The sequence below is a fragment of the Carcharodon carcharias genome, chromosome 1, assembly GCF_017639515.1.
Source record: "Carcharodon carcharias isolate sCarCar2 chromosome 1, sCarCar2.pri, whole genome shotgun sequence".
Classification (NCBI taxonomy): Eukaryota; Metazoa; Chordata; class Chondrichthyes; order Lamniformes; family Lamnidae; genus Carcharodon; species Carcharodon carcharias.
In genome coordinates this window covers 104928555-104940931 of record NC_054467.1, presented here as the reverse complement: position 1 = coordinate 104940931, position 12377 = coordinate 104928555, and the positions used below count along the sequence as shown (strand labels likewise).

The 12377-nt window shown below is 46.4% G+C and overlaps 8 non-coding genes across 8 annotated transcripts; all 8 read left to right on the top strand.

The window, feature by feature from the left end:
• Window positions 1-1575: 1575 nt before the first annotated feature.
• Window positions 1576-1646, top strand: trnag-gcc. Its single transcript has one exon. It is a non-coding gene; the product is annotated as a tRNA-Gly (tRNA).
• Window positions 1647-3427: 1781 nt separating this feature from the next.
• Window positions 3428-3498, top strand: trnag-gcc. Its single transcript has one exon. It is a non-coding gene; the product is annotated as a tRNA-Gly (tRNA).
• A 1781-nt stretch (window positions 3499-5279) lies between these two features.
• trnag-gcc lies at window positions 5280-5350 on the top strand. Its single transcript has one exon. It is a non-coding gene; the product is annotated as a tRNA-Gly (tRNA).
• A 1548-nt stretch (window positions 5351-6898) lies between these two features.
• trnag-gcc lies at window positions 6899-6969 on the top strand. The gene has a single exon. It is a non-coding gene; the product is annotated as a tRNA-Gly (tRNA).
• Window positions 6970-7127: 158 nt separating this feature from the next.
• Window positions 7128-7198, top strand: trnag-gcc. The gene has a single exon. It is a non-coding gene; the product is annotated as a tRNA-Gly (tRNA).
• Window positions 7199-8746: 1548 nt separating this feature from the next.
• On the top strand, window positions 8747-8817 carry trnag-gcc. The gene has a single exon. It is a non-coding gene; the product is annotated as a tRNA-Gly (tRNA).
• Window positions 8818-8976: 159 nt separating this feature from the next.
• On the top strand, window positions 8977-9047 carry trnag-gcc. Its single transcript has one exon. It is a non-coding gene; the product is annotated as a tRNA-Gly (tRNA).
• Window positions 9048-10824: 1777 nt separating this feature from the next.
• trnag-gcc lies at window positions 10825-10895 on the top strand. The gene has a single exon. It is a non-coding gene; the product is annotated as a tRNA-Gly (tRNA).
• The last annotated feature ends 1482 nt before the right edge of the window (window positions 10896-12377 follow it).

Genomic DNA, 12377 nt, shown 5'->3' with positions numbered 1-12377 from the left:
TTTCATTTTCTCTTAAAGCCACTCTCTCATCATCAACTTTCACGACATTTCTACCTTCATCACCTTCTGCAAAATTCAAAGAACCTTCTCACAACTTGAGACCTGTTCACTTTTCACTCTCTTCAACCCAACTCACTTCTAACCACAAATTGGTTCTCAGGCCCGACTACTCTGCACAGAATGCAATATCTGGCTGCGCACACAGACAACAACAACGACAACAAAGTGCTTTTGAAATGGCGCCTTTCATGTCGGAGAACAATCCGAAGTTCTTCACAGTGCTTGTTTTCCAACAGAATTGGCAGGAGGCGGAGTGTCACTTTGCTTCTTTTCAGAGTCCGTTCAGAGTTTCACACCTCATTTACCTGAGGTGATGTTGGTAGGAAAGTGTAAGAGTCTTTGTAAATGTGTAAGGTTTCCCCTTAATCAGCCACAACTGCTGCAGTCTGAAGAGTCCCAGCTTCTCAAATCTTTCCAAAGAGCCAAAGTTCGTCATCCTGAGCTGAAGCTGGTTGACCTCTTCTTTCCCTCAGTCGGGAGCCTTGACGTCCTTCCTGAAGCTTGGTGAGCAGAACGACATTCAGGGTACGAGGGCGCAGGACGTGATAGCACGGTGCTAATGCTGTTGGTATGATGATGCAGAGGCCTGGATAACTCAAACGCTGATGTGAGTTAAGATCCCAGCAAGGCTGCTAGCGGTTTAAAACAATCATGTAAATGAACATGGGTTCCAAATGACACTTGTTTGGTGGAGGATTGGGCTGAGACTTCCCTTTGTTTGAAGGCCAATTGTGCCCTTGACAGATTACTCAGGACACAATTAGGGGAAAAAATCCAGCAGGCAGGAAATCAGGAATGGCGCAAGGAGTATTCCTTTGGTCGGAAGGAGCTGGTTTCCATCAAAAAGCTTGAAGTTACAACTTGGCCCGATGGTAGCACAGTCAGGAGATTGTAAAGAAATGTAGTGGCTTGAAGAAGCTGACATATTGCATGAAGTGCTAATGCAGTGGTGTGAAGTGAGAGTAAAAATACAGGCCGCAAATGATTTGAACAAGTTGTTAGCGTTTTTACATTGATGAGGTGAAGGCAGAGCTGCACTGGGGGAGAATCAGATTGCATGAGAGGGGACTTGAGGCACAGGGCAGGTGGCTTAGAAGAATGTTGAAAGCTTGAAATGTGGTTGTGAATAAACGGGGGTATAGAGCGGCTTGAGAGATGTTTGTGGTGTTGTGGCTCAGGTATTAGTGAGAAAATTGGATGCAATTTAGGAATTGAAAAAAGATTTGGAGGAACTGGGGTTGGACACAAGTAAAAGCATTTGAAAAAAGGGGGCCGTGAAAAGCGGTTCCATTGGTGGTTCAGTGGTAGAATTCTCGCTCGCCACGCGGGACGCCGGGTTGGATTCCCGGCCAATGCAAGGTTGGCACTTAGTTGCTGTTTGAATTCTTGCTGCACTCTTGCTTGCAATGTCACGGTGTCCTGTGCAGCCACTCAATGTCATTGACAGCTTGATTGGGGCTCAAATTGAAGCGTTTCAAGAAATGAGCTGCATCTGGTGTTCCTTTCCAGTCTGTGGCATTGGTGGTTCAGTGGTAGAATTCTCGCCTGCCACGCGCGAGTCCCGGGTTCGATTCCCGGCCAATGCAAGGCTCCTTTTTTTTCTTATTCCTCTGCACTTTCATTCCTTTAAATACTTCACTGCACTGCATACCCGCTCCCACCGGATCAATGTCTTCAGCGCTTTGCTCATGCAACTTTTCAGCATCTGCTTCATAACAGCCTTCCTTTTTCTTTCAGCTCACTTCAGCACTCCCGCTTCACACACTTGTCTTTAAACACAACGCTCCTCCTTTCATTTTCTCTTAAAGCCACTCTCTCATCATCAACTTTCACGACATTTCTACCTTCATCACCCTCTGCAAAATTCAAAGAACCTTCTCACAACTTGAGACCTGTTCACTTTTCACTCTCTTCAATCCAACTCACTTCTAACCACAAATTGGCTCTCAGGCCCGACTACTCTGCACAGAATGCAATATCTGGCTGCGCACACAGACAACAACAACGACAACAAAGTGCTTTTGAAATGGCGCCTTTCATGTCGGAGAACAATCCGAAGTTCTTCACAGTGCTTGTTTTCCAACAGAATTGGCAGGAGGCGGAGTGTCATTTTGCTTCTTTTCAGAGTCCGTTCAGAGTTTCACACCTCATTTACCTGCGGTGATGTTGGTAGGAAAGTGTAAGAGTCTTTGTAAATGTGTAAGGTTTCCCCTTAATCAGCCACAACTGCTGCAGTTTGAAGAGTCCCAGCTTCTCAAATCTTTCCAAAGAGCCAAAGTTCGTCATCCTGAGCTGAAGCTGGTTGACCTCTTCTTTCCCTCAGTCGGGAGCCTTGACGTCCTTCCTGAAGCTTGGTGAGCAGAACGACATTCAGGGTACGAGGGCGCAGGACGTGATAGCACGGTGCTAATGCTGTTGGTATGATGATGCAGAGGCCTGGATAACTCAAACGCTGATGTGAGTTAAGATCCCAGCAAGGCTGCTAGTGGTTTAAAACAATCGTGTAAATGAACATGGGTTCCAAATGACACTTGTTTGGTGGAGGATTGGGCTAAGACTTCCCTTTGTTTGAAGGCCAATTGTGCCCTTGACAGATTACTCAGGACACAATTAGGGGAAAAAATCCAGAAGGCCGGAAATCAGGAATGGCGCAAGGAGTATTCCTTTGGTCGGAAGGAGCTGGTTTCCATCAAAAAGCTTGAAGTTACAACTTGGCCCGATGGTAGCACAGTCAGGAGATTGTAAAGAAATGTAGTGGCTTGAAGAAGCTGACATATTGCATGAAGTGCTAATGCAGTGGTGTGAAGTGAGAGTAAAAATACAGGCCGCAAATGATTTGAACAAGTTGTTAGCGTTTTTACATTGATGAGGTGAAGGCAGAGCTGCACTGGGGGAGAATCAGATTGCATGAGAGGGGACTTGAGGCACAGGGCAGGTGGCTTAGAAGAATGTTGAAAGCTTGAAATGTGGTTGTGAATAAACGGGGGTATAGAGCGGCTTGAGAGATGTTTGTGGTGTTGTGGCTCAGGTATTAGTGAGAAAATTGGATGCAATTTAGGAATTGAAAAGACATTTGGAGGAACTGTGGTTGGACACAAGTAAAAGCATTTGAAAAAAGGGGGCCGTGAAAAGCGGTTCCATTGGTGGTTCAGTGGTAGAATTCTCGCTCGCCACGCGGGAGGCCTGGGTTGGATTCCCGGCCAATGCAAGGTTGGCATTTAGTTGCTGTTTGAATTCTTGCTGCACTCTTGCTTGCAATGTCACGGTGTCCTGTGCAGCCACTCAATGTCATTGACAGCTTGATTGGGGCTGCAAATTGAAGCGTTTCAAGAAATGAGCTGCATCTGGTGTTCCTTTCCCGTCTGTGGCATTGGTGGTTCAGTGGTAGAATTCTCGCCTGCCACGCGGGAGGCCCGGGTTCGATTCCCGGCCAATGCAAGGCTCCTTTTTTTTCTTATTCCTCTGCACTTTCATTCCTTTAAATACTTCACTGCACTGCATACCCGCTCCCACCGGATCAATGTCTTCAGCGCTTTGCTCATGCAACTTTTCAGCATCTGCTTCATAACAGCCTTCCTTTTTCTTTCAGCTCACTTCAGCACTCCCGCTTCACACACTTGTCTTTAAACACAACGCTCCTCCTTTCATTTTCTCTTAAAGCCACTCTCTCATCATCAACTTTCACGACATTTCTACCTTCATCACCTTCTGCAAAATTCAAAGAACCTTCTCACAACTTGAGACCTGTTCACTTTTCACTCTCTTCAACCCAACTCACTTCTAACCACAAATTGGTTCTCAGGCCCGACTACTCTGCACAGAATGCAATATCTGGCTGCGCACACAGACAACAACAACGACAACAAAGTGCTTTTGAAATGGCGCCTTTCATGTCGGAGAACAATCCGAAGTTCTTCACAGTGCTTGTTTTCCAACAGAATTGGCAGGAGGCGGAGTGTCACTTTGCTTCTTTTCAGAGTCCGTTCAGAGTTTCACACCTCATTTACCTGAGGTGATGTTGGTAGGAAAGTGTAAGAGTCTTTGTAAATGTGTAAGGTTTCCCCTTAATCAGCCACAACTGCTGCAGTCTGAAGAGTCCCAGCTTCTCAAATCTTTCCAAAGAGCCAAAGTTCGTCATCCTGAGCTGAAGCTGGTTGACCTCTTCTTTCCCTCAGTCGGGAGCCTTGACGTCCTTCCTGAAGCTTGGTGAGCAGAACGACATTCAGGGTACGAGGGCGCAGGACGTGATAGCACGGTGCTAATGCTGTTGGTATGATGATGCAGAGGCCTGGATAACTCAAACGCTGATGTGAGTTAAGATCCCAGCAAGGCTGCTAGTGGTTTAAAACAATCATGTAAATGAACATGGGTTCCAAATGACACTTGTTTGGTGGAGGATTGGGCTGAGACTTCCCTTTGTTTGAAGGCCAATTGTGCCCTTGACAGATTACTCAGGACACAATTAGGGGAAAAAATCCAGCAGGCAGGAAATCAGGAATGGCGCAAGGAGTATTCCTTTGGTCGGAAGGAGCTGGTTTCCATCAAAAAGCTTGAAGTTACAACTTGGCCCGATGCTAGCACAGTCAGGAGATTGTAAAGAAATGTAGTGGCTTGAAGAAGCTGACATATTGCATGAAGTGCTAATGCAGTGGTGTGAAGTGAGAGTAAAAATACAGGCCGCAAATGATTTGAACAAGTTGTTAGCGTTTTTACATTGATGAGGTGAAGGCAGAGCTGCACTGGGGGAGAATCAGATTGCATGAGAGGGGACTTGAGGCACAGGGCAGGTGGCTTAGAAGAATGTTGAAAGCTTGAAATGTGGTTGTGAATAAACGGGGGTATAGAGCGGCTTGAGAGATGTTTGTGGTGTTGTGGCTCAGGTATTAGTGAGAAAATTGGATGCAATTTAGGAATTGAAAAGACATTTGGAGGAACTGGGGTTGGACACAAGTAAAAGCATTTGAAAAAAGGGGGCCGTGAAAAGCGGTTCCATTGGTGGTTCAGTGGTAGAATTCTCGCTCGCCACGCGGGAGGCCTGGGTTGGATTCCCGGCCAATGCAAGGTTGGCATTTAGTTGCTGTTTGAATTCTTGCTGCACTCTTGCTTGCAATGTCACGGTGTCCTGTGCAGCCACTCAATGTCATTGACAGCTTGATTGGGGCTGCAAATTGAAGCGTTTCAAGAAATGAGCTGCATCTGGTGTTCCTTTCCAGTCTGTGGCATTGGTGGTTCAGTGGTAGAATTCTCGCCTGCCACGCGGGAGGCCCGGGTTCGATTCCCGGCCAATGCAAGGCTCTTTTTTTTCTTATTCCTCTGCACCTTCATTCCTTTAAATACTTCACTGCACTGCATACCCGCTCCCACCGGATCAATGTCTTCAGCGCTTTGCTCATGCAACTTTTCAGCATCTGCTTCATAACAGCCTTCCTTTTTCTTTCAGCTCACTTCAGCACTCCCGCTTCACACACTTGTCTTTAAACACAACGCTCCTCCTTTCATTTTCTCTTAAAGCCACTCTCTCATCATCAACTTTCACGACATTTCTACCTTCATCACCTTCTGCAAAATTCAAAGAACCTTCTCACAACTTGAGACCTGTTCACTTTTCACTCTCTTCAACCCAACTCACTTCTAACCACAAATTGGTTCTCAGGCCCGACTACTCTGCACAGAATGCATTATCTGGCTGCGCACACAGACAACAACAACAACAACAAAGTGCTTTGAAATGGCGCCTTTCATGTCGGAGAACAATCCGAAGCTCTTCACAGTGCTGTTTTCCAACAGAATTGGCAGGAGGCGGAGTGTCAATTTGCTTCTTTTCAGAGTCCGTTCAGAGTTTCACACCTCATTTACCTGAGGTGATGTTGGTAGGAAAGTGTAAGAGTCTTTGTAAATGTGTAAGGTTTCCCCTTAATCAGCCACAACTGCTGCAGTTTGAAGAGTCCCAGCTTCTCAAATCTTTCCAAAGAGCCAAAGTTCGTCATCCTGAGCTGAAGCTGGTTGACCTCTTCTTTCCCTCAGTCGGGAGCCTTGACGTCCTTCCTGAAGCTTGGTGAGCAGAACGACATTCAGGGTACGAGGGCGCAGGACGTGATAGCACGGTGCTAATGCTGTTGGTATGATGATGCAGAGGCCTGGATAACTCAAACGCTGATGTGAGTTAAGATCCCAGCAAGGCTGCTAGTGGTTTAAAACAATCGTGTAAATGAACATGGGTTCCAAATGACACTTGTTTGGTGGAGGATTGGGCTGAGACTTCCCTTTGTTTGAAGGCCAATTGTGCCCTTGACAGATTACTCAGGACACAATTAGGGGAAAAAATCCAGCAGGCAGGAAATCAGGAATGGCGCAAGGAGTATTCCTTTGGTCGGAAGGAGCTGGATTCCATCAAAAAGCTTGAAGTTACAACTTGGCCCGATGCTAGCACAGTCAGGAGATTGTAAAGAAATGTAGTGGCTTGAAGAAGCTGACATATTGCATGAAGTGCTAATGCAGTGGTGTGAAGTGAGAGTAAAAATACAGGCCGCAAATGATTTGAACAAGTTGTTAGCGTTTTTACATTGATGAGGTGAAGGCAGAGCTGCACTGGGGGAGAATCAGATTGCATGAGAGGGGACTTGAGGCACAGGGCAGGTGGCTTAGAAGAATGTTGAAAGCTTGAAATGTGGTTGTGAATAAACGGGGGTATAGAGCGGCTTGAGAGATGTTTGTGGTGTTGTGGCTCAGGTATTAGTGAGAAAATTGGATGCAATTTAGGAATTGAAAAGACATTTGGAGGAACTGGGGTTGGACACAAGTAAAAGCATTTGAAAAAAGGGGGCCGTGAAAAGCGGTTGCATTGGTGGTTCAGTGGTAGAATTCTCGCTCGCCACGCGGGAGGCCTGGGTTGGATTCCCGGCCAATGCAAGGTTGGCATTTAGTTGCTGTTTGAATTCTTGCTGCACTCTTGCTTGCAATGTCACGGTGTCCTGTGCAGCCACTCAATGTCATTGACAGCTTGATTGGGGCTCAAATTGAAGCGTTTCAAGAAATGAGCTGCATCTGGTGTTCCTTTCCAGTCTGTGGCATTGGTGGTTCAGTGGTAGAATTCTCGCCTGCCACGCGGGAGGCCCGGGTTCGATTCCCGGCCAATGCAAGGCTCCTTTTTTTCTTATTCCTCTGCACTTTCATTCCTTTAAATACTTCACTGCACTGCACACCCGCTCCCACCGGATCAATGTCTTCAGCGCTTTGCTCATGCAACTTTTCAGCATCTGCTTCATAACAGCCTTCCTTTTTCTTTCAGCTCACTTCAGCACTCCCGCTTCACACACTTGTCTTTAAACACAACGCTCCTCCTTTCATTTTCTCTTAAAGCCACTCTCTCATCATCAACTTTCACGACATTTCTACCTTCATCACCTTCTGCAAAATTCAAAGAACCTTCTCACAACTTGAGACCTGTTCACTTTTCACTCTCTTCAAACCAACTCACTTCTAACCACGAATTGGTTCTCAGGCCCGACTACTCTGCACAGAATGCATTATCTGGCTGCGCACACAGACAACAACAACAACAACAAAGTGCTTTGAAATGGCGCCTTTCATGTCGGAGAACAATCCGAAGCTCTTCACAGTGCTGTTTTCCAACAGAATTGGCAGGAGGCGGAGTGTCAATTTGCTTCTTTTCAGAGTCCGTTCAGAGTTTCACACCTCATTTACCTGAGGTGATGTTGGTAGGAAAGTGTAAGAGTCTTTGTAAATGTGTAAGGTTTCCCCTTGATCAGCCACAACTGCTGCAGTTTGAAGAGTCCCAGCTTCTCAAATCTTTCCAAAGAGCCAAAGTTCGTCATCCTGAGCTGAAGCTGGTTGACCTCTTCTTTCCCTCAGTCGGGAGCCTTGACGTCCTTCCTGAAGCTTGGTGAGCAGAACGACATTCAGGGTACGAGGGCGCAGGACGTGATAGCACGGTGCTAATGCTGTTGGTATGATGATGCAGAGGCCTGGATAACTCAAATGCTGATGTGAGTTAAGATCCCAGCAAGGCTGCTAGCGGTTTAAAACAATCGTGTAAATGAACATGGGTTCCAAATGACACTTGTTTGGTGGAGGATTGGGCTGAGACTTCCCTTTGTTTGAAGGCCAATTGTGCCCTTGACAGATTACTCAGGACACAATTAGGGGAAAAAATCCAGCAGGCAGGAAATCAGGAATGGCGCAAGGAGTATTCCTTTGGTCGGAAGGAGCTGGATTCCATCAAAAAGCTTGAAGTTACAACTTGGCCCGATGCTAGCACAGTCAGGAGATTGTAAAGAAATGTAGTGGCTTGAAGAAGCTGACATATTGCATGAAGTGCTAATGCAGTGGTGTGAAGTGAGAGTAAAAATACAGGCCGCAAATGATTTGAACAAGTTGTTAGCGTTTTTACATTGATGAGGTGAAGGCAGAGCTGCACTGGGGGAGAATCAGATTGCATGAGAGGGGACTTGAGGCACAGGGCAGGTGGCTTAGAAGAATGTTGAAAGCTTGAAATGTGGTTGTGAATAAACGGGGGTATAGAGCGGCTTGAGAGATGTTTGTGGTGTTGTGGCTCAGGTATTAGTGAGAAAATTGGATGCAATTTAGGAATTGAAAAGACATTTGGAGGAACTGGGGTTGGACACAAGTAAAAGCATTTGAAAAAAGGGGGCCGTGAAAAGCGGTTGCATTGGTGGTTCAGTGGTAGAATTCTCGCTTGCCACGCGGGAGGCCTGGGTTGGATTCCCGGCCAATGCAAGGTTGGCATTTAGTTGCTGTTTGAATTCTTGCTGCACTCTTGCTTGCAATGTCACGGTGTCCTGTGCAGCCACTCAATGTCATTGACAGCTTGATTGGGGCTGCAAATTGAAGCGTTTCAAGAAATGAGCTGCATCTGGTGTTCCTTTCCAGTCTGTGGCATTGGTGGTTCAGTGGTAGAATTCTCGCCGGCCACGCGGGAGGCCTGGGTTCGATTCCCGGCCAATGCAAGGCTCCTTTTTTTCTTATTCCTCTGCATTTTCATTCCTTTAAATACTTCACTGCACTGCACACCCGCTCCCACCGGATCAATGTCTTCAGCGCTTTGCTCATGCAACTTTTCAGCATCTGCTTCATAACAGCCTTCCTTTTTCTTTCAGCTCACTTCAGCACTCCCGCTTCACACACTTGTCTTTAAACACAACGCTCCTCCTTTCATTTTCTCTTAAAGCCACTCTCTCATCATCAACTTTCACGACATTTCTACCTTCATCACCTTCTGCAAAATTCAAAGAACCTTCTCACAACTTGAGACCTGTTCACTTTTCACTCTCTTCAAACCAACTCACTTCTAACCACAAATTGGTTCTCAGGCCCGACTACTCTGCACAGAATGCATTATCTGGCTGCGCACACAGACAACAACAACAACAACAAAGTGCTTTGAAATGGCGCCTTTCATGTCGGAGAACAATCCGAAGCTCTTCACAGTGCTGTTTTCCAACAGAATTGGCAGGAGGCGGAGTGTCAATTTGCTTCTTTTCAGAGTCCGTTCAGAGTTTCACACCTCATTTACCTGAGGTGATGTTGGTAGGAAAGTGTAAGAGTCTTTGTAAATGTGTAAGGTTTCCCCTTGATCAGCCACAACTGCTGCAGTTTGAAGAGTCCCAGCTTCTCAAATCTTTCCAAAGAGCCAAAGTTCGTCATCCTGAGCTGAAGCTGGTTGACCTCTTCTTTCCCTCAGTCGGGAGCCTTGACGTCCTTCCTGAAGCTTGGTGAGCAGAACGACATTCAGGGTACGAGGGCGCAGGACGTGATAGCACGGTGCTAATGCTGTTGGTATGATGATGCAGAGGCCTGGATAACTCAAATGCTGATGTGAGTTAAGATCCCAGCAAGGCTGCTAGCGGTTTAAAACAATCGTGTAAATGAACATGGGTTCCAAATGACACTTGTTTGGTGGAGGATTGGGCTGAGACTTCCCTTTGTTTGAAGGCCAATTGTGCCCTTGACAGATTACTCAGGACACAATTAGGGGAAAAAATCCAGCAGGCAGGAAATCAGGAATGGCGCAAGGAGTATTCCTTTGGTCGGAAGGAGCTGGATTCCATCAAAAAGCTTGAAGTTACAACTTGGCCCGATGCTAGCACAGTCAGGAGATTGTAAAGAAATGTAGTGGCTTGAAGAAGCTGACATATTGCATGAAGTGCTAATGCAGTGGTGTGAAGTGAGAGTAAAAATACAGGCCGCAAATGATTTGAACAAGTTGTTAGCGTTTTTACATTGATGAGGTGAAGGCAGAGCTGCACTGGGGGAGAATCAGATTGCATGAGAGGGGACTTGAGGCACAGGGCAGGTGGCTTAGAAGAATGTTGAAAGCTTGAAATGTGGTTGTGAATAAACGGGGGTATAGAGCGGCTTGAGAGATGTTTGTGGTGTTGTGGCTCAGGTATTAGTGAGAAAATTGGATGCAATTTAGGAATTGAAAAGACATTTGGAGGAACTGGGGTTGGACACAAGTAAAAGCATTTGAAAAAAGGGGGCCATGAAAAGCGGTTCCATTGGTGGTTCAGTGGTAGAATTCTCGCTAGCCACGCGGGAGGCCTGGGTTGGATTCCCGGCCAATGCAAGGTTGGCATTTAGTTGCTGTTTGAATTCTTGCTGCACTCTTGCTTGCAATGTCACGGTGTCCTGTGCAGCCACTCAATGTCATTGACAGCTTGATTGGGGCTCAAATTGAAGCGTTTCAAGAAATGAGCTGCATCTGGTGTTCCTTTCCCGTCTGTGGCATTGGTGGTTCAGTGGTAGAATTCTCGCCTGCCACGCGGGAGGCCCGGGTTCGATTCCCGGCCAATGCAAGGCTCCTTTTTTTCTTATTCCTCTGCACTTTCATTCCTTTAAATACTTCACTGCACTGCACACCCGCTCCCACCGGATCAATGTCTTCAGCGCTTTGCTCATGCAACTTTTCAGCATCTGCTTCATAACAGCCTTCCTTTTTCTTTCAGCTCACTTCAGCACTCCCGCTTCACACACTTGTCTTTAAACACAACGCTCCTCCTTTCATTTTCTCTTAAAGCCACTCTCTCATCATCAACTTTCACGACATTTCTACCTTCATCACCTTCTGCAAAATTCAAAGAACCTTCTCACAACTTGAGACCTGTTCACTTTTCACTCTCTTCAAACCAACTCACTTCTAACCACAAATTGGTTCTCAGGCCCGACTACTCTGCACAGAATGCATTATCTGGCTGCGCACACAGACAACAACAACAACAACAAAGTGCTTTGAAATGGCGCCTTTCATGTCGGAGAACAATCCGAAGCTCTTCACAGTGCTGTTTTCCAACAGAATTGGCAGGAGGCGGAGTGTCAATTTGCTTCTTTTCAGAGTCCGTTCAGAGTTTCACACCTCATTTACCTGAGGTGATGTTGGTAGGAAAGTGTAAGAGTCTTTGTAAATGTGTAAGGTTTCCCCTTGATCAGCCACAACTGCTGCAGTTTGAAGAGTCCCAGCTTCTCAAATCTTTCCAAAGAGCCAAAGTTCGTCATCCTGAGCTGAAGCTGGTTGACCTCTTCTTTCCCTCAGTCGGGAGCCTTGACGTCCTTCCTGAAGCTTGGTGAGCAGAACGACATTCAGGGTACGAGGGCGCAGGACGTGATAGCACGCTGCTAATGCTGTTGGTATGATGATGCAGAGGCCTGGATAACTCAAATGCTGATGTGAGTTAAGATCCCAGCAAGGCTGCTAGCGGTTTAAAACAATCGTGTAAATGAACATGGGTTCCAAATGACACTTGTTTGGTGGAGGATTGGGCTGAGACTTCCCTTTGTTTGAAGGCCAATTGTGCCCTTGACAGATTACTCAGGACACAATTAGGGGAAAAAATCCAGCAGGCAGGAAATCAGGAATGGCGCAAGGAGTATTCCTTTGGTCGGAAGGAGCTGGATTCCATCAAAAAGCTTGAAGTTACAACTTGGCCCGATGCTAGCACAGTCAGGAGATTGTAAAGAAATGTAGTGGCTTGAAGAAGCTGACATATTGCATGAAGTGCTAATGCAGTGGTGTGAAGTGAGAGTAAAAATACAGGCCGCAAATGATTTGAACAAGTTGTTAGCGTTTTTACATTGATGAGGTGAAGGCAGAGCTGCACTGGGGGAGAATCAGATTGCATGAGAGGAGACTTGAGGCACAGGGCAGGTGGCTTAGAAGAATGTTGAAAGCTTGAAATGTGGTTGTGAATAAACGGGGGTATAGAGCGGCTTGAGAGATGTTTGTGGTGTTGTGGCTCAGGTATTAGTGAGAAAATTGGATGCAATTTAGGAATTGAAAAGAC